Here is a 26,362-nt window from a genome sequence, read left to right as displayed (position 1 = left end):
CTACTGATTTCCACCTGGATAAGGGAACTCTGGACTTGCCTCCAAACCGGCCGGACTCTGACTGCCCTGTGATCTGGTGTCCTGGACTGTGGATGCTGAAGTCTTCAGTAAAGGTAAAGAGACTGCAACCTTGTGTCCTCGTTCTTCACTGCGCCATTCACCATACCACCATCTACACACCTGTGGGAAGGTATACCATCTAGCTGCCATAACATCACCCCAGTGGACCCCTTGAAGCAGCGTCGGTCACCCTGACCGAATACCACAGGTGGCGTCACAAACATAAACTTTATCCCTTTAAAGACCTTTCCCTTTTATACGGACATCCCAGGGCCATGGACCAGGTCAGCCACCGTGACATTCCCCTGTGAACCGTAGGAGCCGGTACCGAGTGTTGTGAATTCTGCTTTTGGGTTCCCTCCGGTGGTTGTTGGTAGTAATGCAGTTGTCCCTGGGTTGCAATCCTGGGCAGGTGTCCCTGCTGATTGCAGCTCTGACTGTGATATTTAGGTGTGCAGGATTCATTAGCCCTTGCCAGTTGTCCATTGTTCTTGGAGGTTTTGCATCTCTGTCTGGTTCCTCCAGCCCTGCTGCCAAATCAGCAAAGATAAGTGTCTGGTTTTGTTTCTACGGCACACATGCTGTGTGCTTTACAATTCAGTACTATTCAATGTTTTTTCTTGTCCAGCTTAGACTGTGTTTGGATATTTCAGTCAAGTTGGATTCTCAGGAGATGCAGATATACATTCCATGTCTTTAGTTAGATGGTGGAATTTTTTGTATTATCTGCTGTGGATAATTTTAGGGTTTTAATACTGACCGCTTAGTATTCTGTCCTATCCTTTCCTATTTAGCTAGCGTGGCCTCTTTTGCTAAATCCTGATTTCTGCCTGCGTGTGTCTTTCCTCTAATACTCACAGTCAATATTTGTGGGGGGCTGCCTATCATTTGGGGTTCTGCTCTGAGGCAAGATAGAATTCCCATTTCCATCTATAGGGGTATTTAGTCCTCCGGCTGTGTCGAGGTGTCTAGGATGTGTTAGGTACACCCCACGGCTACTTCTAGTTGCGGTGACAGTTTAGGGTTTGCGGTCAGTACAGGTTCCACCTACTCCTGAGAAAGTCTCATGCGGCTCCAAGGTCACCGGATCATAACAACCGAGTACCCCACGGCCCTTGCGGGGCGATCCACTAACATGCCCTAACATGTTGATCCAGAGGAAGGCCAAAAAAACCCATGTGGCAAAGAGTAAGCTCTACATTGGGGAAAAAAATTTCTTCCCGACTCCACATATGGCAATCAGACTAGTTCCCTGGATCAACACCCTATCAAGGAATCTAGTATATATAACATGTAACATTATTCTTTTCAAGAAAGGCATCCAGTCCTCTTTTAAATTTAAGTAATGAATAACTCATTACAACATCATACGGCAGAGAGTTCCATAATCTCACTGCTCTTACAGTAAAGAATCCGCATCTGTTATTATGCTTAAACCTTCTTTCCTCCAGACGTAGAGGATGCCCCCTTGTCCCTGTCTCAGGTCTATGATTAAAAAGATCATCAGAAAGGTCGTTGTACTGTCCCCTCATATATTTAAACATTAAAATAAGATCACCCCTTAGCCTTCGTTTTTCCAAACTAAATAGCCTCAAGTGTAATTGGATCACCCCCAGTAGGGCAGTGGGGTACTCGGTCCCGGGTCCCTTGGTTCTCGGTGGGGATGTCACGGTGGCTGATCCGGTCCGTGGCCCTAGGGACGTCCGATGTAAATGGGGGAAAGGTCTTTAAAGGGATAATGTTCGTGATGCCATCTGTGGTATTCGGTCAGGGTGACCGACGCTGCTTAGGGGTCCACTGGGGTGACGTTATGGCAGCTAGATGGTATACCTTCCCACAGGTGAAGTGTATCCCCAGGGCTTCCCAGAGTGTAGGTGATGGATGGTGTGAGGCGCAGTGAAGAATGAGGACACAAGGTTGCAGTCTCTTTACCTTTACTGAAGGCTTCAGCGTCCCCAGTCCAGGGTACAGACCACAGGGCAGGCAAAGTCCGGCCGTTCTGAAGGCAAATCCAGAGTCTCCCTTATCCAGGTGGAAATCAATAGCCTTCCTCTAGCGCCTGAGTGTTGTAGTCCCTTCCTGCTGAGCTTCTCGGTAAGGTCCTCACAACTGATGTTGGTGTTCTAGATGTTATGTCTCTTTCTCTCTGTCCCCTTGATGGATAGGATAGGACAAACCTATATGACTGATGGCCTGAGGCTTTTTACAGGGACTCTATCATGCCCCGGCCCCCACAAGTTGCCACCGTGCCTCCTGGGTAAAAGGTCGGGCAATTAATATGGAACTAGCTATCCTGCCGGTCTCTGGAGCCAGGCTTGGAGACAATGACTCCCTCGGTGTTCCAGCTACCGGATCCTGCGCCTCAGAAAGGAGGCAGCCATTTGCAGGGCAGAACTCCTTCTGGTTTCCTCTCCTTTGGCTATGACTTAGTTTCTCACATGCTACAATTCCTTTCCATGTCTCTTTCTTAGGATGCTGCCGCACGTGGGGCAGGTGCAGCTCCGTGACCTTCTGCCTAGGCCTCTGACAGGATCCCACCCATGTCAGGGACCCACTACCTGAGAGGAGCTCAGATAGCAGCTTACTGGGTGAAGCCCAGCTCGCTTCTGCCTAACTTCCTGTCCAGACTGCCAGTTTTACCTAGTTGTGAGGAGTGCCCTAATAAATAGGAGCATGGCTCCCCCTGGCGGCCTGGAGTGTGAAGTGTGTCGTGTGGTTTGTGATACCTGGTAAAGAGATCTCCTTTATTGCCTTCAGACGTAATATCACTCCCCCTGGTGGAAGAATGACATTACTGCAACAACCAGGACTCTGGGGCGCTGCACTATAATCTATCTTGGTATTGCAGACCCCCCAGTCCTCTAATAATCTTGGTCGCTCTTCTCTGCACCCGCTCCAGTTCAGCTATGTCTTTCTTATACACCGTATAGACCAATATGGTATGTGCAGCGCCCCAGAGTCCTGGTCGTTGCAGTACTGTGGCTTCGCCACTAAGGGGAGCCATGGTGCGTTCGATGGCACTGAAGGAGTTCCTCCAATCAGGTGTCATGATCTCAATGGCAAGAGAACATAGCATCAGCATATATAGGAACTAGCTCTTGGAAGATGGGAACTGAGCTGACCATGAACTAAACCTAACGCACAACTAGCAGTGGCCGGGTAGCATGCCTACGTTGATTCTAGATGCCCAGCACCAGCCGGAGGACTAAATAATGCTAGCAGAGGAAAATATAAGTCCTAGCTCACCTCTAGAGAAATACCCCGAAAGGAGACAGAGGCCCCCCACATGTATTGGCGGTGAATTAAGATGGAATAACAAACGTAGTATGAAAATAGGTTTAGCAAATTTGAGGTCCACTTACTACATAGCAGAAGACAGAAAGGACACTTTCATGGTCAGCTGAAAACCCTATCAAAACACCATCCAGAAATTACTTTAAGACTCTGGCATTAACTCATAACACCAGAGTGGCAATTCCTGTTCACAAGAGCTTTCCAGACACAGTAACGAAACTACAGCTGTGAACTGGAACAAAAAATGCAAAAACAAACATGGACAAGAGTCCAACTTATCTAGTAGTTGTCTAGGAGCAGGAACAAGCACAGAGAGGCTTCTGATAACATTGTTGACCGGCAAGCAACTAACAGAGAAGCAAGGTTATATAGCGACTCCCACATCTTGATGGGAACAGGTGAACAGAGAAGATGAAGACACCAGTTCAATTCCACCAGTAGCCACCGGGGGAGCCCAGAATCCAAATTCACAACAGTACCCCCCCCTCAAGGAGGGGGCACCGAACCCTCACCAGAACCACCAGGGCGATCAGGATGGGCCCTATGAAAGGCACGAACCAGATCAGAGGCATGAACATCAGATGCATTCACCCAAGAATTATCCTCCTGGCCGTATCCCTTCCACTTGACCAGATACTGGAGTCTCCATCTGGAAACACGGGAGTCTAAGATTTTCTCCACAACGTACTCCAACTCACCCTCAACCAACACCGGAGCAGGAGGCTCAACGGAAGGCACAACCGGTACCTCATACCTGCGCAATAATGACCGATGAAAAACGTTATGAATAGAAAAGGATGCAGGGAGGTCCAAACGGAAGGAAACAGGATTAAGAATCTCCAATATCCTATACGGGCCGATGAACCGAGGCTTAAACTTAGGAGAAGAGACCCTCATAGGGACAAAACGAGAAGACAACCACACCAAATCCCCAACACAAAGCCGAGGACCAACACGACGGTGGCGGTTGGCAAAAAGCTGAGTCTTCTCCTGGGACAACCTCAAATTGTCCACCACCTGCCCCCAGATCTGATGCAATCTCTCCACCACAGCATCCACTCCAGGACAATCCGAAGATTCCGCCTGACCAGAGGAAAATCGAGGATGAAACCCCGAATTACAGAAAAACGGGGACACCAAAGTGGCAGAGCTGGCCCGATTATTGAGAGCGAACTCCGCCAATGGCAAAAAAGCAACCCAATCATCCTGGTCAGCAGACACAAAACACCTCAGATATGTCTCCAGGGTCTGATTAGTCCGCTCGGTCTGGCCATTCGTCTGAGGATGGAAAGCGGACGAAAAAGATAAATCTATGCCCATCCTAGCACAGAATGCCCGCCAAAATCTAGACACGAATTGGGTCCCTCTGTCAGAAATGATATTCTCAGGAATACCATGCAAACGAACAACATTTTGAAAAAACAGAGGAACCAACTCGGAAGAAGAAGGCAACTTGGGCAGAGGAACCAAATGGACCATCTTAGAGAAACGGTCACACACCACCCAGATGACAGACATCTTCTGAGAAACAGGCAGATCTGAAATAAAATCCATCGAGATGTGCGTCCAAGGCCTCTTAGGAATAGGCAAGGGCAACAATAATCCACTAGCCCGAGAACAACAAGGCTTGGCCCGAGCACAAACGTCACAAGACTGCACAAAGCCTCGCACATCTCGTGACAGGGAAGGCCACCAGAAGGACCTTGCCACCAAATCCCTGGTACCAAAAATGCCAGGATGACCTGCCAACGCAGAAGAATGAACCTCAGAGATGACTCTACTGGTCCAATCATTAGGAACAAACAGTTTATCAGGTGGGCAACGATCCGGTCTATCCGCCTGAAACTCCTGCAAGGCCCGCCGCAGGTCTGGAGAAACGGCTGACAATACCACTCCATCCTTAAGGATACCTGTGGGCTCAGAGTTACCAGGCGAGTCAGGCTCAAAACTCCTAGAAAGGGCATCCGCCTTAACATTCTTAGAACCCGGTAGGTATGACACCACAAAATTAAACCGAGAGAAAAATAATGACCAGCGCGCCTGTCTAGGATTCAGGCGCCTGGCGGTCTCAAGATAAATCAAATTTTTGTGGTCAGTCAATACCACCACCTGATGTCTGGCCCCCTCCAGCCAATGGCGCCACTCCTCAAAAGCCCACTTCATGGCCAAAAGCTCCCGATTCCCAACATCATAATTCCGCTCAGCGGGCGAAAATTTACGGGAAAAGAAGGCACAAGGCCTCATCACGGAGCAGTCAGAATTTTTCTGCGACAACACTGCCCCAGCTCCGATCTCAGAAGCGTCGACCTCAACCTGAAAAGGTAGAGCAACATCAGGCTGACGCAACACAGGGGCAGAGGAAAAACGGCGCTTAAGCTCCCGAAAGGCCTCCACAGCATCAGGGGACCAATCAGCAACATCAGCACCCTTCTTAGTCAAATCGGTCAATGGCTTAGCAATATCCGAAAAACCAGCAATAAATCGACGATAAAAGTTAGCAAAGCCCAAAAATTTCTGAAGACTCTTAAGAGAAGAGGGCTGCGTCCAATCACAAATAGCTTGAACCTTGACAGGATCCATTTCAATGGAAGAGGGAGAAAAAATATATCCCAAAAAGGAAATCCTCTGTACCCCAAAAACACACTTAGAACCCTTCACACACAAAGAATTAGACCGCAAAACCTGAAAAACCCTCCTGACTTGTTGGACATGAGAGTCCCAGTCATTCGAAAAAATCAGAATATCATCCAGATACACAATCATAAATTTATCCAAATAATCGCGAAAAATATCATGCATAAAGGACTGGAAAACTGACGGAGCATTTGAAAGACCAAAAGGCATCACTAAATACTCAAAGTGGCCCTCGGGCGTATTAAATGCGGTTTTCCACTCATCCCCCTGCCTGATTCGCACCAAATTATACGCCCCACGAAGGTCAATCTTAGAGAACCACTTGGCCCCCTTTATGCGAGCAAACAAATCAGTCAGCAATGGCAATGGGTATTGATATTTAACAGTGATTTTATTCAAAAGCCGATAATCAATACATGGTCTCAAAGAGCCGTCTTTTTTTGACACAAAGAAAAAACCGGCTCCTAAGGGAGATGACGATGGACGAATATGTCCCTTTTCCAAGGACTCCTTTATATATTCTCGCATAGCAGCATGTTCAGGCACAGACAGATTAAATAAACGACCCTTTGGGTATTTACTACCCGGGATTAAATCTATGGCACAATCGCACTCTCGGTGCGGAGGTAACGAACCAAGCTTGGATTCTTCAAAGACGTCACGATAGTCAGACAGGAACTCAGGAATTTCAGAGGGAATAGATGATGAAATGGAAACCACAGGTACATCCCCATGAGCCCCCTTACATCCCCAGCTCAACACAGACATAGCTCTCCAGTCGAGGACTGGGTTGTGAGATTGCAGCCAAGGCAATCCTAGCACCAAATCATCATGTAGATTATACAGCACCAGAAAGCGAACAATCTCCTGGTGATCCGGATTAATATGCATAGTTACTTGTGTCCAGTATTGTGGTTTATTATTAGCCAATGGGGTGGAGTCAATCCCCTTCAGAGGAATAGAAGTCTCCAAAGGCTCTAAATCATACCCACAGCGTTTGGCAAAGGACCAATCCATAAGACTCAAAGCGGCGCCAGAGTCGACATAGGCGTCCGTGGTAATAGATGACAAAGAGCAAATCAGGGTCACAGATAGAATAAACTTAGACGGTAAGGTGCAAATGAAAACAGATTTATCAAGCTTTTTAGTGCGCTTAGAGCATGCTGATATAACATGAGTAGAATCACCACAATAGAAACACAACCCATTTTTCCGTCTAAAATTCTGCCGCTCGCTTCGGGACAGAATTCTATCACACTGCATACTCTCTGGCGACTTCTCAGTGGACACCGCCAGATGGTGCACTGGTTTGCGCTCCCGCAAACGCCTATCGATCTGAATAGCCATTGTCATGGACTCATTCAGACCCGCAGGCACAGGGAACCCCACCATAACATCCTTAATGGCATCAGAGAGACCCTCTCTGAAAGTCGCCGCCAGGGCGCACTCATTCCACTGAGTAAGCACAGACCATTTACGGAATCTTTGGCAGTAAATTTCCGCTTCATCTTGCCCCTGAGATAGGGACATCAAAGTTTTTTCTGCCTGAAGCTCCAAATGAGGTTCGTCATAAAGCAACCCCAAGGCCAGAAAAAACGCATCCACATTGAGCAACGCAGGATCCCCTGGTGTCAATGAAAAAGCCCAGTCTTGAGGGTCGCCCCGGAGCAAGGAAATCACAATCCTGACCTGCTGTGCAGGGTCTCCGGCAGAGCGGAATTTCAAGGACAAAAATAATTTGCAATTATTTCGAAAATTCTGAAACCCAGATCTATTCCCCGAGAAAAATTCCGGCAAAGGAATTCTCGGCTCAGATACAGGTGCATGACAAACAAAGTCTTGCAAATTTTGCACCTTCGTGGCGAGATTATTCAAACCTGCAGTTACACTCTGAAGATCCATTACAAACAGGTGGACACAGAGCCATTCAAAGATTAGAAGGAGAAAAAAAAAAAAAAAAAAAAAATTTCAGCAGACTTCTTATTTCTCTCCTTTCTCAGCCAAGGATTTTAACCCTTTAATGGGCCGGTCAAACTGTCATGATCTCAATGGCAAGAGAACATAGCATCAGCATATATAGGAACTAGCTCTTGGAAGATGGGAACTGAGCTGACCATGAACTAAACCTAACGCACAACTAGCAGTGGCCGGGTAGCATGCCTACGTTGATTCTAGATGCCCAGCACCAGCCGGAGGACTAAATAATGCTAGCAGAGGAAAATATAAGTCCTAGCTCACCTCTAGAGAAATACCCCGAAAGGAGACAGAGGCCCCCCACATGTATTGGCGGTGAATTAAGATGGAATAACAAACGTAGTATGAAAATAGGTTTAGCAAATTTGAGGTCCACTTACTACATAGCAGAAGACAGAAAGGACACTTTCATGGTCAGCTGAAAACCCTATCAAAACACCATCCAGAAATTACTTTAAGACTCTGGCATTAACTCATAACACCAGAGTGGCAATTCCTGTTCACAAGAGCTTTCCAGACACAGTAACGAAACTACAGCTGTGAACTGGAACAAAAAATGCAAAAACAAACATGGACAAGAGTCCAACTTATCTAGTAGTTGTCTAGGAGCAGGAACAAGCACAGAGAGGCTTCTGATAACATTGTTGACCGGCAAGCAACTAACAGAGAAGCAAGGTTATATAGCGACTCCCACATCTTGATGGGAACAGGTGAACAGAGAAGATGAAGACACCAGTTCAATTCCACCAGTAGCCACCGGGGGAGCCCAGAATCCAAATTCACAACAATCAGGTATCACAGACACCAATATGTTTCACAGCTGGGCCTCCGGGGGGAGCTAAGGGTGCTATTCATTAGGCCACTCCCCACCATAGTGGGTAAACTGGGGGTCAGGCAGGAAGTTAGAGGAGAACGCTGACTGGATTGAACGAAGCAACACCTAGTGAGAGAGGGTGTTGTGGAGGAAGAGACAGTAGGGTCTCTGCCAGGGGTGGGATCCTGGCAGAGGCTTGGCATTGAAAGAACGCAACGGGACCGTGCCTGCTCAGAATAGCGGCGGTGCCCTAAGAAAGGACTAGAAGCGAGATAGATTGTGCTGAGTGAGAAACGAGATCAAGCAGACGGAGAATACCAGCAGGGGTTTTGTTGAAAGAGGCAGCACCTTGCTGAGGCGCATTACCGGTGGCCGGAACGCCGAGGGAGTGGAATAATATACAGCTTTAAGCCATACTCCAAACAGCGGCAGGACAGTCAGTCTCAGGTGGGCTGTCTACCACATATCACCTATGAAGTCTTGGGGGGCAATTGCGGGAGAGGGGCGTCACTAGGGTCCCGGAAGAACTCCAGGCCTACCTGACAAACGGGTGCCGTTCCAACCTGAATAACAGGGAGGGATGGAATAAGAGAGGAACATCTAATCGAGTTGTGAGGGAACTTAAGAAACAGACACAACAGTTGTGGGGTACTTTCCGTGAGCACAGCAGGGAAGGACTACAACACACAGCGCTAAGAAGGAAGGCACTGATTTCCACCTGTGAAGAGAACTCTGGAGGTGCCATTGGACCGGCCGGACTTGCGCAGCCTGGTGAACCGTATTCTGGACTGAGGACTCAGAGATCTCCAGTAAAGAGGTAAAGAGACTGCAACCTGGTGTCCTCGTTATTTACCGCGACCTGCACCCCACAACTGCACCGCTACACCACCGTTATCACCACCTATTTCACCGGACGTCCCCCACTGACGGACAGGGCCACGGACCGGGTCTAGCCACCGTGACAACCCCAGGACTGAGACCTAGAGGCCCGGCTCCGGGTACCCCTCGGCCCTGCGGCGGTGTGGGGGCGCGCCGCAGACTTGGCGTCACGAACAGGATCTACTTAAGCCTGAAGAATCAGGTCATGTGTGCCTAGAGACTGTGATTTGTTGTGCATGAACTGTAGCTTTATTGAGAGACTGTGTGTTACCATTGACCAAGAGAAGTTCCCGCCAAAGGCCGCCGCCATTGCTACTTTGGAGAAGAAGGAGGGCGTGCTATGGGAGGAGACTACCAGAATGGCGCGAGAAATGGATACCGCCCTCTGCGCTTCGGGCTGCAAGGAGATGACCTGCCCCAAAGCAGAAGACAACCTCCTGATTTGCAACAGCGGGAAGCGGGAGATGGAGAAGCCAGACCTCGGAGAAATGGCGGAGTCAGGTGCATGCACTGCCACCGACTATCAGGCAGCGATGATGAACAGCAAGTGCCTGAGCGAGGAAGATGCGACTCCGGCTTGCCCCTCTTCACCGGAGACGGACTTATGTCCCCTGCAGCCGGAGGACCTGAAACTCCTGGAACAGATAGCAGAGCTGAGTCCACCAACCCTGACCTTGGAGTCCGTGGAGGAGGAACCACAGCGAGCGGAGCAGCGTTCGGGGGCCGCATCGGAAGAGCCGCGGTCCGAGCAGCAGCCGACTCCAGCGTTCTTGTCAGCGGACCGGATCGACATCGGTGGAACCACATCAGGTGTAGGTACGGAAGACGCCCCTGCTCCCCCTCACGAGTCCGCTTCCACGACCCACCTCCATCTCAGTAAAGGTCGACCCTTCTCGGCAGGGTTAATGGTGTTATCCCCTGGTGACCTGGGGAGGATGGTGCCACCGCTGTCGACTAGAGTGGGGGAGTCCGTGGATGTGAGTCTAGATGGAGTAGTTCTTCGGTGGGACAGCCCCTGGGTTGGGACAGATGGATCCCAGGAGAACGGGTCCACTCTTGCGGTGCTTACGTGGGAACAATATAGACAGTGCTTGATTCTACAGTGGAAAGGCCGGAAAGAGGCCGAGCCGATGGGTCCATCGAAAATACAACAATCCCCTCCGGCATGGGATGACAGAGACGTGATAAGGCGGGGCACTGTGTTGGCCTACCATGCAAGAAGGGGGTGGGGCCTCATACACGAGCCGGGATTGGATACTGACGTTTTTGTTGCGCACTGTAACGTGAGGGCTCCCTGCTGTGGCCGAAGTGGAGAACCATTGCAAAAGGGGGATCAGGTGACCTACAGCCGCCACCAGAACCCGCTCGGGTGGTATGCACAGAATGTTCGGCGGTGTATGTTTGGAGCCGCGACCCTTACCACCTCGGACCTGGTCCCAGGAGCACCCGACCTTGTCACCATCGCAACGGCGCGCCTGGTAGCGGCCACCGAGTTGGCCAGTCGAGTTCATCTGCACGTTCGAACCGCGGACACTGGCACCACAGTGGCCGGGGGGCAGGAGCCCAAGCCACCTGAGAAAGAGTAAACCTTGGAAACCTGAAAATGTAAATAGTTACTGTTTGTTCTTTTGTTCCTGTTGCTGCTAAACCCGTTCAGGGTAAACTTTAAAAGGTGACCCCTTTGTTGACCCGGGGTCACTATTGTTGTTTTCTTGAAGTTTTGCACAAAGTTACACGAACTGCAGTAATCATGGACTGTGCATGATTCAAACTTTCCTGTAAATAGTTTGCACCTTCTTAAAGGTGCTTCCTACTGGTTTTAGTTAAAGACACTTTGCGAAGATGCCATTCCGGAGCTCTGGTATGGACTGGTAGGCTGAGAAGAAGAGCTACCTCAGAAAGACTTGATCTCCTCTTAAAGGGGAGGTTGGAATTGAACCTGAAAGTGATACTGTTTTGGAACAGTAATGTCATGATGATGCTTTGCAAGAAATGTAACCGTTTTACATGAAAAGTTATATGTGTTTAATATGTTTGAAATGTGAAGCTTGAATAATGTTCTTCAAAAGGAAAGATGCAGAAAGCCTGTTGAGGTAGACTAGAGTTCTGCATGGATAGAAACGTAAGAAAGTAATAATGAAGGTGAGGATAGAAGGTAAACCCTGCGTCCCCATAGAAAGTTAGTTCGTTACTAAGGACAGAAAGTAGACCCGTAGGGGTTAGTGAGTGAGTCCTTATAGGAGCCAGGCAGAGTGGGCTCCATGTTCTCAAACTGAAAGGAATGTTATGTCTATACTATGTATAGTAGAGAAAGGCAGTAGGCCCTGGCTGAACGGGGCGGTCCTGTAAAAGAAAGGAGAGGCAGTAGGTCTGGTGCCATAGGGACAGGCGGTCCTGCAGGTTCAAAAGTAGGAGAATGAAGAGTTACCTTGCCCTGTAATGTGATTATAGGAAGGCCTTTGATAAACTAAGAGTGTATGTTTCTTAAAGGCAATGTTAATTTATTGTTCCAGCATTTGCACTTAGTAGAATACCCGGTTGGGTAATGAGAGTAAATTGTAGCCTGTTGCTATGATATTTGATTATGTTTTGTAACGTTAAAGTGTCCTCACCTCCCATAAAGGGAAGCCTGTTCAAGTATGCTTATTGTTTTGCACTCAACAAATTTGTATGTCTTTTTGCTAACCTGTATTGTTGTTTTCTTCCCAGTCCCGGAGTACTGTGTTTAACCAGGGGGGAGTGCAGCGCCCCAGAGTCCTGGTCGTTGCAGTACTGTGGCTTCGCCACTAAGGGGAGCCATGGTGCGTTCGATGGCACTGAAGGAGTTCCTCCAATCAGGTATCACAGACACCAATATGTTTCACAGCTGGGCCTCCGGGGGGAGCTAAGGGTGCTATTCATTAGGCCACTCCCCACCATAGTGGGTAAACTGGGGGTCAGGCAGGAAGTTAGAGGAGAACGCTGACTGGATTGAACGAAGCAACACCTAGTGAGAGAGGGTGTTGTGGAGGAAGAGACAGTAGGGTCTCTGCCAGGGGTGGGATCCTGGCAGAGGCTTGGCATTGAAAGAACGCAACGGGACCGTGCCTGCTCAGAATAGCGGCGGTGCCCTAAGAAAGGACTAGAAGCGAGATAGATTGTGCTGAGTGAGAAACGAGATCAAGCAGACGGAGAATACCAGCAGGGGTTTTGTTGAAAGAGGCAGCACCTTGCTGAGGCGCATTACCGGTGGCCGGAACGCCGAGGGAGTGGAATAATATACAGCTTTAAGCCATACTCCAAACAGCGGCAGGACAGTCAGTCTCAGGTGGGCTGTCTACCACATATCACCTATGAAGTCTTGGGGGGCAATTGCGGGAGAGGGGCGTCACTAGGGTCCCGGAAGAACTCCAGGCCTACCTGACAAACGGGTGCCGTTCCAACCTGAATAACAGGGAGGGATGGAATAAGAGAGGAACATCTAATCGAGTTGTGAGGGAACTTAAGAAACAGACACAACAGTTGTGGGGTACTTTCCGTGAGCACAGCAGGGAAGGACTACAACACACAGCGCTAAGAAGGAAGGCACTGATTTCCATCTGTGAAGAGAACTCTGGAGGTGCCATTGGACCGGCCGGACTTGCGCAGCCTGGTGAACCGTATTCTGGACTGAGGACTCAGAGATCTCCATTAAAGAGGTAAAGAGACTGCAACCTGGTGTCCTCGTTATTTACCGCGACCTGCACCCCACAACTGCACCGCTACACCACCGTTATCACCACCTATTTCACCGGACGTCCCCCACTGACGGACAGGGCCACGGACCGGGTCTAGCCACCGTGACAACCCCAGGACTGAGACCTAGAGGCCCGGCTCCGGGTACCCCTCGGCCCTGCGGCGGTGTGGGGGCGCGCCGCAGTATGCACAACCACAATTAATAAAAAATATATCAAACACCTTTATTAACACCTCACAATATGCATAAAAACATTTAAAACACAGTACAAAAAATATGTACAAAGATCACACCCCAACAACCTAAGCCCCTTATAATAGCAGAAAGGACATGACAAATACTGTTATATATATGTTAAACTCCGTGTACCCAGAAATACAAACCCTACATGGGATCTATATTCAGTCCAGACCTACAGTCTATATATCACAGGTCAACAAATGCTTGGATATCTCTGTTATTAAGAGCCAGGATAAATATCCTTAAAAACTGAAAAAGCCCCAAAAGGAAAGCAGTATGTACAATCCAAATGGATACAACCTGATTTTGTCACTGGTGGCAGGGTCAAGGTACAGAGTCCCCTATTCCTGGGGTCACTAGATAAACAGGATAAACTGTGAGCGTACACCGGAGATGTATAAGAAGCAAGGCTCCAAAAAGTCACTCCCTATCAAGATGGAAAGTCAGGTCTAATAACCTAAGAATAAAGGGGAGGGGGAGTTGTGGGGAAAGCAGGCCACACGCGTATCGCTGCCGCAGCAGCTTCGTCAGGGGAAGTGGCCCGGAGGTGAATGTGACCAGGTTAAATATCAGAGCCAATCAAATAATAACATACTGCTGTGTCAGGAGCAGGATTACCAGGTGGAAAGCGAGGCTTTCTTCCCACACCCCACTCCTGCTTCATGCCGGTCATTCATGCGGATGGCATGTGGATCTGCCTGGCTATTGTAGCCAAGAAGTTTTTCGGCTCCAAACTGGTTTAATCTCAGATTCAGCTGAGTATTTATGGCATTGTACTGCTTTTCCTACTTATATAGGAGCTTTGCTTTCTTCTGGGCCTCATCCCACATACATGTTATATAGTTAGTCCTGCACATATATTCATGCTATACTTTACCAGTTTATCATGCTATCCCTTTATGGTGCAGGGACTTACTAATAGGGAGTATAGCGACCATCTGTATACCATTGTATATATGTTTTTTATTTTTTGGTTTTTTGTTCCATCACTTTCTATCATACAGATGTCCTTTATGGTTATGGTGTATATATGTGTAAACATGTGATGTTACCTTTAGATGTTAGCCTGGTTGTATCCATCAATGTGAATATTTTTGGCAGACATATCATGATGGAATAGGGGTGTTTCACACATAATTGTTGTGATTTTAAGTGTTTTTATACTCGCGTTGTGGTGTTTAATAAAAGTTTTGTTATTTTTCTATATCATGTGGTTGTGCGAGCCTATATTAGTCCAATCTCTTTTTTCTTCTTTTTTCTTGCGCAATCAAACCGGACATAGTGGCCGAGGTGAGTCCGGCGTCCATAATGTAGACTGCGCGTGCGCACACCGCGATTCCGGATAGGACCGCGTTGCGCATGCGCAGTTGTGGACAACAAGTAGAAAGAGGAAAGGAGCAAGCAATGAAAATAAAGATAAAGAGGAGGGGCAGAATAACAATGCCGGTACCAGCAGGAAGAGTGAGGAGAGGTAGAGGCGAGCCATGTAAATGGCCATCGGAATACAGGGAAGGCTAGATAAAGAGGGAGCCATATGGAATGGGGCCAAATGGAGAGATGAATAATTATATATATATAAATCCAAGTCAATGGGAGCATATATTCATATGCAACTAAGTAGCTAGAGAGAGACATACCCAACAGCTTTTTCTCTCTGACTCTGAAGAGGCGGGTGGGCCAGTGCCTCCTTTCACCACACCGCAGTACGCATCTGATGATGAGACTCAGGTGCCACTTTCTGGTGCGTACTGTGCTGCCGAGACTACCCAGGAGGAGCAGTTGGTGGCAGGCGGTAGTGTAGATGATGAGGTCCTTGACCCATCGTGGCGTGAGGTACAGGAACATGGTGGGAGCAGCTCTGAGGAAGAGATTCCCCGAATGGGCCAAAGAGGGAGAGGGAGGGGGAAGACTGCGGTTCTCGTAGCCTCCACTTCGGCACCCGTTAGGAGCATGCCTCTTCCAAAAGCCAAGACGGGTGCTCCCAAGACTTGCAGTGCCTGGTCCTTTTTTGACACAGTTGCAGATGACATTTGCTTTGTCAAATGCAAGGTGTGTCATCAGAAAGTAAAAGAGGGAAAAATGTCAGCAACCTCAATACCACAAATATGTGGAAACATGTGCGGACCAAGCACACGGTGGAGTTACAAAAACACACTGAAGACCTAGGCCAACCAACTGCGGCACCTACCACCTCTTCAGCTCGTGTTGTTGCCTCTTCCTCCAGCTCACACACAGCTGGTTCGGCTTCCTCACAGGATCGCCATGGAAGAACCTCTGGCACTGTTGTCCAGAGACCCACAGTAATTCCACCCACAGCACTACGTTCCCAGTCATCCTCACACTCCCAGCCCAGTCTACAGCCATCGGTAGCACAGGCATGGGAGAAAAGGCGGCCATTCTCTGCAAACCACCCCCGAGCACAGGCTCTGAATGCTGGCATTCCAAAACTACTGTCCCTTGAAATGCTGTCATTCAGGCTGGTGGAGACTGACAGCTTCCATAACTTGATGGCATTGGCAGTCCCACAATACAATGTGCCCAGACGCTTTTATTTCAGCAGGCAAGCCGTCCCTGCCCTGCACAAGCATGTGGAGGGACACATAAAACACGCACTACTGAACGCCGTCAGTAGCAAGGTCCACCTCACCACCGATGCGTGGACCAGTCACCATGGACAGGGGCGATACCTTTCCCTCACTGCCCATTGGGTTAATGTTGTTGAGCCGTGTACAGATCGTGCGAGTGGCGCAGGACGTGTTCTGCCAACTCCAAGGATTGCAGGAATCCAGTCTGTCCGTATTGACTCCTCCTCATACATAAGTTCCTCAGAATCATCGCTGCAGGAGCCGTCACAGTCCACCTCCACATGGACCCGTGAACGTTTACCTGTTACCACCAACATGAGCACAGCTGTGGCCAAATGTCAACAGGCCGTCTTGAAATTAATTTCTTTGGGGAATTGAAGCCACACAGCGCAGGAGCTCTGGAATGCCATCAAGCAGGAGAGCGACGTGTGGTTTGTGCCAGCGAATCTCCAGCCAGGCATGGTAGTGTGTGACAATGGCTGAAATCTGGTGGCAGCTCTGGCCCTAGGCAACCTCACTCACATCCCATGTCTGGCTCATGTGCTCAACTTGGTCGTGCAGAGTTTTTTGAGGGACTATCCGGATCTTGATGCACTGCTGCACAAGGTCTGCCTAGAGTGAGCTCACTTGCGGCGTTCCAGCAAGGCAAGATCGCGCATTGCAGCTCTGCAGCGCCGATTCCACCTTCCCGAACATCGCATCATATGTGACCTACCCACCAGGTGGAATTCCACGTTACATATGTTGGAGCGGTTGTGTGAGCAGCAGACAGCAGTAATGGAGTACCAGCTGCATCAGGCGCAAAGAAGTCGCACTCCGCGCCGTTCAGACTTCACAACCACTGAGTGGGCCACTATGAAGGATGTCTGCCAGGTTTTACGTTCCTTCGATGATTCCACGCGGATGGCGAGTGCAGATGATGCACTAGTCAGCATGACTGTCCCCCTTATCTGCCTGCTTCAACAAACACTGCAAGCGCTAAGGGATGATGTTGTGGAAGAGGTGTTGGATGAGGAGTCACCAATTCCATCAGCTTCTGGACAGTCATCGCTACGTGGTTCCTCACAAAGGCCTAGGCAGGGGACACTTTGTGAGGAGGATGAGGAGGAGTCAATGGAGGAGGAATACATCGGTCCAGAGGAGGGAGTTACACAATTCTCCAGTAGTCAGTGTGTAGAGCGAGGGTGGGGTGATGCAGAGCAGGCAGAGATCACGCCTCAAGCAGGGGACAGCGTTTCTTGACCAGTTGGCAGTCTGCAGCACATGGCTGATTACATGCTGCAGTGCCTGAGAAACGACCGCTGCATCGCCCACATTCTGAACACGGCTGATTATTGGGTGTACACTCTCCTAGATCCTCGCTACTGGGACAACTTACAAAGCCTCATAACACCGTTGAACCGGGAGCGTAAAATGCAGGAGTACCAAGACACACTGGTGAATTCCATCATCTTCTCCAGTCCAAGTGAGAGCAGTGCTGCTAGTGCTTTACAAAGCAGCTCAGTGCGTCGAGGCAGTGGAGGAAGCTCTGCACAAAGAGGGAGCAGAATCAGTGCCTCAGCACAAGGCAAGGTATGGCCCAACTGTGGCACACTTTTGTGTGCCCGCCACACATGTCTACACCATCACAGACGGCTCCAGTCAGCAGGAGGCAACATTTCCGTCAGATGATGACAGACTACATGTCTTGCCCTCTTACTGTACTCCCAGACGGCTCTTCCCCCTTCAAATTTTGGGTCTGTAAGCTGAATACATGGCCAGAGCTAAGCCAGTATGCATTGGAGGTGCTGGCTTGCCCTGCTGCTAGTGTATTATCGGAATGCGTCTTTAGTGCCGCAGGTGGTGTACTAACAGACCGTCGCATGCGACTATCCTCCGATAACGTTGACCGGATTACTTTTCTTAAAATGAACAGGACCTGGATCTCGCAGGAATTTGCCACTCCTCTTCCAGATTAAATAATTGGTTGGCTACAGTTTCCAGGTCTCCTGTTGCATTCATGTTTCTACCACCTGAACTGTAATCCCTGGGCTCCAACACCGCCAGTTGATGCTCAGAAGTGCAGGCTGCACTGTCAAAACACATGACCCAGTATTATTGGGTTTCAGTAACGTCGGCTGATCCCCAGCTGTGTACCCGGCAATGTGTCCTGCGACCGCCACGCTGACACAACTACTGAAATTTAAGGGAACCTGTCCCCCCCAGGCATTTGTTACTGAAAGAGCCACCTTGTGCAGCAGTAATGCTGCACATGGAAAAGGTAGCTCTTTTAGTTTAGCTCCTTGCACACGCAGAACTTAACACTTATAAAATGTGTCCCCTCACACGTGAGACCGTCCTGGAGTTGGGACTTTCCTTCGTAATGGGACGCAGCACAGCCGTCATTCCTACCCCCTTGGTGCAGTCCAGTAGCCAGCGCTGTTATGTTATCCCTTGGCCATGCGCACTTACCGCTGCCCATCTTCTGATATCATTTGTTGTCAGGCTGCCTGCGCCTGTGCGGACGCGCTGCCCGAGATTCCGCCTCGCAGTCTCTTCTGCTTTAATCACACTGTGGGCCTGGGATCCATGGGCATGCGCAGTGCATATCTTCACCTCAGGATCTCACTCATCTCAAATGATGTCAGAAGACGGGCAGCGCTAAGTGCGCATGGCCAAGGGATAACATAACAGCGCAGGCTCCGGGACAGATTCAAACAACGCTGAGGAGGCGGCGCACTGCACCAAGGGGGTAGGAATGATGGCTGTGCTGCATCCCATTATGAAGGAAAGTCCCACCTCCAGGACGGTCTCACGGTATCAGGGGACACATTTTATAAGTGTTTAGTTCTGCGTTTGCAAGGAGCATAATTAAAAGAGCCACCTTTTCCTTTTGCATACTTAGTGCTGCACAAGATGGCTCTTTCAGCTACAAACGCCTTGGGGGGGGTTAAAGGTTCCCTTTCAACTTCCTCCAATCAGGCTTCGGCCTACACTCTGTTCCTCTGCTCCTCCTTGATTCCCTGGGCTCCAACACCGCCAGTTGCTGCCCAGAAGTGCTGTCTGCACAGTCAACAGTTGCTCCTCTGTTATTGGGGTTCAGTAACGCCAGCTGCTCCCCTGCTGTGTTGCGGCAATACCTCCAGCCTGCTCCTCCTGCTGTCCCTGGGCTTCAACACCACCAGTTGCTGCCCGGAAGTGCTGTCTGCACAGTCAACAGTTGCTCCTCTGTTATTGGGGTTCAGTAACGCCAGCTGCTCCCCTGCTGTGTTGCGGCAATACCTCCAGCCTGCTCCTCCTGCTGTCCCTGGGCTCCAACACCGCCAGTTGCTGCCCGGAAGTGCTGTCTGCACGGTCAACAGTTGCTCCTCTGTTATTGCGGTTCAGTAACACCAGCTGCTCCCCTGCTGTGTTGCGGCAATACCTCCAGCCTGCTCCTCCTGCTGTCCCTGGGCTTAAACACCACCAGTTGCTGCCCGGAAGTGCTGTCTGCACAGTCAATAGTTGCTCCTCTGTAATTTCTGTTATTGGAGTTCAGTAACGCCAGCTGCTCCCCTGCTGTGTTGCGGCAATGTGTCCTGCGACCGGCACGCTGACACAACTACTGAAATTTAAAGGAACCTGTCCCCCCCAGGCGTTTGTTACTGAAAGAGCCACCTTGTGCAGTAGTAATGCTGCACAAGGAAAAGTTGCCTCTTGCACACGCTGAACCTAACACTTATGAAATGTGTCCCCTCACACCGTGTAACCGTCCAGGAGGTGGGACTTTCCTTCATAATGGGATGCAGCAAAGCCATCATTCCTACCCCCTTGGCGCCGTGGGCCGCCTCCTCAGCATTGTTTGAATCTGCCCCGTAGCCAGCGCTGTTATGTTATCCCTTGGCCATGCGCACTTACTGCTGCCCATCTTCTGACATAATTTGTTGTCAGGCTGCCTGTGCCTGTGCGGACGCGCTGCCCGAGATTCCGCCTTGCAGTCTCTTCTGCTTTAATCACACTGCGGGCCTGGGATCCATGGGCATGCGCAGTGCATATCTTCACCTCAGGCTCTCACTCATCTTCCTCCGCCTTCTTCAGACTGTGCGCCATCAGCTGATCCCTAATAGCATGCCACGGCCATGACGCCGCACAGTCTGAAGAAGCCGGAAGGAGGGGAGTGAGAGGCGAAGATATGCACTGCGCATGCCCATGGACCCCAGGCCCACAGTGTGATTACATTAGACGACACTGCGAGTTGGGATCTCGGGCAGCGCGGCCGCACAGGCGCAGCCAGCCTGACACCAAATGATGTCAGAAGACGGGCAGCGCTAACTGCACATGGCCAAAGGATAACATAACAGCGCAGGCCCTGGGACAGAATCAAACAACGCTGAGGAGGTGGCGCACGTCGCCAAGGGGGGAGGAATGACGGCTGTGCTGTGTCCCATTACGAAGGAAAGTCCCACCTCCGGGACAGTCTCACGGTGTGAGGGGACACATTACATAAGTGTCTAGTTTTGCGTTTACAAGGAACATAATAAAAAGAGTCACCTTTTCCTTTTGCAGCAATAGTGCTGTACAAGATGGCTCTTTCAACTACAAACGCCTGGGGGGGTTAAAGGTTCCCTTTCAACTTGCTCCAATTAGGCCTCGGCCTACACTCCGCTCCTCCTTGATTCCCTGGGCTCTAACACCGCCAGTTGGTGCTCGGAAGTGCTGGCTGCACAGAGAAAAACACTCGTCACTGTGTCAGTGGGGTTCAGTAACGCCAACTGTTCCCCTGCTGTGTAGCCGGCAAAGTGTCCTGCAAACACCACACAAACACAACAGACAATAAGCTGCCTCCAGTGCAGGCTTCAGCCTACACTCTGCTCCTCCTTGATTCCCTGGGCTATAATACCACCAGTTGGTGCTCGGAAGTGCTGGCTGCACAGAGAAAAACACTCGCCTCGCCACTGTGTCAGTGTGGTTCAGTAACGTCAGCTGTTCCCCTGCTGTGTAGCCAGCAATGTGTCCTGCAAACGCCACGCAGACACAACAGACACTAAGCTGCCTCCAGTGCAGGCTTCGGCCTACACTCTGCTCCTCTGCTCCTCCTTGATTCCCTCGGCTCTAACACTGCCAGTTGGTGCTCGGAAGGGCTGGCTGCACAGAGAAAAACACTCACCACTGTGTCAGTGGGGTTCAGTAACGTCAGCTGTTCCCCTGCTGTGTAGTCGGTAACGTGTCCTGCAAACGCCATGCAGACACTACAACAAAAAGTAAAGTGAACCTGCCCCCCCAGCCATTTGTAACTAAAAGAGCCACCTTGTGCAGCAAAAATGCTGCATTTGGACAAGGTGGCTCTTTTTGTTATACTCATTGCACATGCAGAACTAAACACTTATAAAATGTGTCTTCTGATACCGATTACCCGGAGGTGTGACTTTCCTTCGTAATGACACGCAGCAACCCCCTTGGTGGCGTGCGCCGCCTCCTCTGTGTTGTTTGAATCTGTCCGTTTAGCGCTGCCCGTCTTCTGACATCATTTGTTGTCAGGATGGCTGCTCCTGTGTGACCACCCTGCCCAAGATCACTAAGAAGTGTCATATTTATTCTCACTATGGGGTTGGGATTCATGGGCATGCGCAGTGCATATCTTCGCACCTCACTCATCACCTTCCGCCTTCTTCAGACTGTTCGGCTTCACGGCCATGGCATGCGATAAGGGATCAGCTGACGCCACACAGTCTAAAGCAGGCATAAGGACATGACTGAGAGGCGAAGATATTAACTGCGCAAGGCCATGAATCCCAGCCCCGCAGTGTGAATAAATCAGAAGAAACTGCGGGGCTGGGATTCATGGGCATGCGCAGTAACAGTGCATGGCCAAGGGATAACACAACAGCGCAGACTCCGGAACACAAAAAAACAACGCTCAGGGGGCTGCGCCCAGCACCAAGGGGGTATTTTTTACAGCTGTGCTTCATCTCATTGAGAAGGAAAGTCCCGCCTCCGAGACGGTTTCACGGTATGAGGGGCAAAATTTTAGAAGTATTTCATTCAGCGTGTGCAAGAAACATAATTAAAAGAGCCACCTTTTCCTTGTGCAGCATTTCTGCTGCACAAGGTGGCTCTTCTACTTACTAACGCCTGGGGGGGTTTAAAGGTTCCCTTTCAATTTGCTCCAATTAGGCTTCGGCCTACACTCTGCTCCTCCTGCTGACCCTGGGCTCTAACACCGCCAGTTGGTGCTCGGAAGTGCTGGCTGCACAGAGAAAAACACCCGCCACTGTGTCAGTGGGGTTCAGTAACGCCAGCTGTTCCCCTGCTGTGTAGCCGGCAACGTGTCCTGCAAACGCCACGCAGACACAACATATATTAAACTGCCTCCAGTGCAGGCTTCAGCCTACACTCTGCTCCTCTGCTACTCCTGCTGACCCTGGGCTCTAACACCGCCAGTTGGTGCTCGGAAGTGCTGGCTGCACAGAGAAAAACACCCACCACTGTGTCAATGGGGTTCAGTAACGCCAGCTTTTCCCCTGCTGTGTAGCTGGCAACGTGTCCTGCAAACGCCACTCAGACACAACAGATATTAAACTGCCTCCAGTGCAGGCTTCGGCCTACACTCTGCTCCTCTGCTCCTCCTGCTGACCCTGGGTCAAACACCGCCAGTTGGTGCTCGGAAGTGCTGGCTGCACAGAGAAAAACACCCGCCACTGTGTCAGTGGGGTTCAGTAACACCAGCTATTCTCCTGCTGTGTAGCCGGCAACGTGTCCTGCAAACGCCACGCAGACACAACATATATTAAACTGCCTCCAGTGCAGGCTTCGGCCTACACTCTGCTCCTCTGCTCCTCCTGCTGACCCCGGGCTCTAACTCCGCCAGTTGGTGCTCGGAAGTGCTGGCTGCACAGAGAAAAACACCCGCCACTGTGTCAGTGGGGTTCAGTAACGCCAGCTGTTCCCCTGCTGTGTAGCCGGCAACGTGTCCTGCAAATGCCACGCAGACACAACAGATATTAAACTGCTTCCAGTGCAGGCCTCGGCCTACACTCTGCTCCTCCTGCTGACCCTGGGCTCTAACACCGCCAGTTGTTGCTCGGAAGTGCTGGCTGCACAGAGAAAAACACCCGCCACTGTGTCAGTGGGGTTCAGTAACGCCAGCTGTTATCCTGCTGTGTAGCCAGCAATGTGTCCTGCAAACGCCACGCAGACACAACATACATTAAACTGCCTCCACTGCAGGCTTCAGCCTACACTCTGCTCCTCTGCTCATCCTGCTGACCCTGGGCTCTAACACCGCCAGTTGGTGCTCGGAAGTGCTTGCTGCACAGAGAAAAACACCCGCCACTGTGTCAGTGGGGTTCAGTAATGCCAGCTGTTCCCCTGCTGTGTAGCCGGCAACGTGTCCTGCAAATGCCACGCAGACACAACAGATATTAAACTGCCTCCAGTGCAGGCTTCGGCCTACACTCTGCTCCTCTGCTCCTCCTGCTGACCCCGGGCTCTAACACCACCAGTTGGTGCTTGGAAGTGCTGGCTGCACAGAGAAAAACACCCGCCACTGTGTCAGTGGGGTTCAGTAACGCCAGCTGTTCCCCTGCTGTGTAGCCGGCAACGTGTCCTGCAAATGCCACGCAGACACAACAGATATTAAACTGCCTCAAGTGCAGGCTTCGGCCTACACTCTGCTCCTCTGCTCCTCCTGCTGACCCTGGGCTCTAACACCGCCAGTTGGTGCTCGGAAGTGCTGGCTGCACAGAGAAAAACACCCACCACTGTGTCAATGGGGTTCAGTAACGCCAGCTGTTCCCCTGCTGTGTAGCCGGCAACGTGTCCTGCAAACGCCACGCAGACACAACATATATTAAACTGCCTCCAGTGCAGGCTTCAGCCTACACTCTGCTCCTCCTGCTGACCCTGGGCTCTAACACCGCCAGTTGGTGCTCGGAAGTGCTGGCTGCACAGAGAAAAACACCCACCACTGTGTCAATGGGGTTCAGTAACGCCAGCTGTTCCCCTGCTGTGTAGCCGGCAACGTGTCCTGCAAACGCCACGCAGACACAACATATATTAAACTGCCTCCAGTGCAGGCTTCGGCCTACACTCTGCTCCTCTGCTCCTCCTGCTGACCCTGGGCTCTAACACCGCCAGTTGTTGCTCGGAAGTGCTGGCTGCACAGAGAAAAACACCCGCCACTGTGTCAGTGGGGTTCAGTAACGCCAGCTGTTCTCCTGCTGTGTAGCCAGCAATGTGTCCTGCAAACGCCACGCAGACACAACATACATTAAACTGCCTCCACTGCAGGCTTCAGCCTACACTCTGCTCCTCTGCTCATCCTGCTGACCCTGGGCTCTAACACCGCCAGTTGGTGCTCGGAAGTGCTTGCTGCACAGAGAAAAACACCCGCCACTGTGTCAGTGGGGTTCAGTAATGCCAGCTGTTCCCCTGCTGTGTAGCAGGCAACGTGTCCTGCAAATGCCACGCAGACACAACAGATATTAACTGCCTCCAGTGCAGGCTTCGGCCTACACTCTGCTCCTCTGCTCCTCCTGCTGACCCTGGGCTCTAACACCACCAGTTGGTGCTTGGAAGTGCTGGCTGCACAGAGAAAAACACCCGCCACTGTGTCAGTGGGGTTCAGTAACGCCAGCTGTTCCCCTGCTGTGTAGCCGGCAACGTGTCCTGCAAATGCCACGCAGACACAACAGATATTAAACTGCCTCAAGTGCAGGCTTCGGCCTACACTCTGCTCCTCTGCTCCTCCTGCTGACCCTGGGCTCTAACACCGCCAGTTGGTGCTCGGAAGTGCTGGCTGCACAGAGAAAAACACCCACCACTGTGTCAATGGGGTTCAGTAACGCCAGCTGTTCCCCTGCTGTGTATCCGGCAACGTGTCCTGCAAACGCCACGCAGACACAACATATATTAAACTGCCTCCAGTGCAGGCTTCAGCCTACACTCTGCTCCTCCTGCTGACCCTGGGCTCTAACACCGCCAGTTGGTGCTCGGAAGTGCTGGCTGCACAGAGAAAAACACCCACCACTGTGTCAATGGGGTTCAGTAACGCCAGCTGTTCCCCTGCTGTGTAGCCGGCAACGTGTCCTGCAAACGCCACGCAGACACAACATATATTAAACTGCCTCCAGTGCAGGCTTCGGCCTACACTCTGCTCCTCTGCTCCTCCTGCTGACCCCGGGCTCTAACACCGCCAGTTGGTGCTCGGAAGTGCTGGCTGCACAGAGAAAAACACCCGCCACTGTGTCAGTGGGGTTCAGTAACGCCAGCTGTTCCCCTGCTGTGTAGCCGGCAACGTGTCCTGCAATTGCCACGCAGACACAACAGATATTAAACTGCCTCCAGTGCAGGCTTCGGCCTACACTCTGCTCCTCTGCTCCTCCTGCTGACCCTGGGCTCTAACACCGCCAGTTGTTGCTCGGAAGTGCTGGCTGCACAGAGAAAAACACCCGCCACTGTGTCAGTGGGGTTCAGTAATGCCAGCTGTTCTCCTGCTGTGTAGCCGGCAACGTGTACTGCAAACGCCATGCAGACACAACATATATTAAACTGCCTCCAGTGCAGGCTTCAGCCTACACTCTGCTCCTCTGCTCCTCCTGTTGACCCTGGGCTCTAACACCGCCAGTTGGTGCTCGGAAGTGCTGGCTGCACAGAGAAAAACACCCGCCACTGTGTCAGTGGGGTTCAGTAATGTCAGCTGTTCCCCTGCTGTGTAGCCGGCAACGTGTCCTGCAAATGCCACGCAGACAGAACAGATATTAAACTGCCTCCAGTGCAGGCTTCGGCCTACACTCTGCTCCTCTGCTCCTCCTGCTGACCCTGGGCTCTAACACCACCAGTTGGTGTTCGGAAGTGCTGGCTGCACAGAGAAAAACACCCGCCACTGTGTCAGTGGGGTTCAGTAACGCCAGCTGTTCCCCTGCTGTGTAGCCGGCAATGTGTCCTGCAAATGCCACGCAGACACAACAGATATTAAACTGCCTCCAGTGCAGGCTTCGGCCTACACTCTGCTCCTCTGCTCTTCCTGCTGATCCTGGGTTCTAACATCGCCAGTTGGTTCTTGGAAGTGCTGGCTGCACAGAGAAAAACACTCGCCACTGTGTCAGTGGGGTTCAGTAACGCCAGCTGTTCCCCTGCTGTGTAGCCGGCAACGTGTCCTGCAAACGCCACGCAGACACAACAGATATTAAACTGCCTCCAGTGCAGGCT

Source organism: Ranitomeya variabilis, chromosome 3 (genome assembly GCF_051348905.1).
Source record: "Ranitomeya variabilis isolate aRanVar5 chromosome 3, aRanVar5.hap1, whole genome shotgun sequence".
NCBI classification, from domain to species: Eukaryota; Metazoa; Chordata; class Amphibia; order Anura; family Dendrobatidae; genus Ranitomeya; species Ranitomeya variabilis.
Note: the sequence above shows the minus strand (reverse complement) of the source record.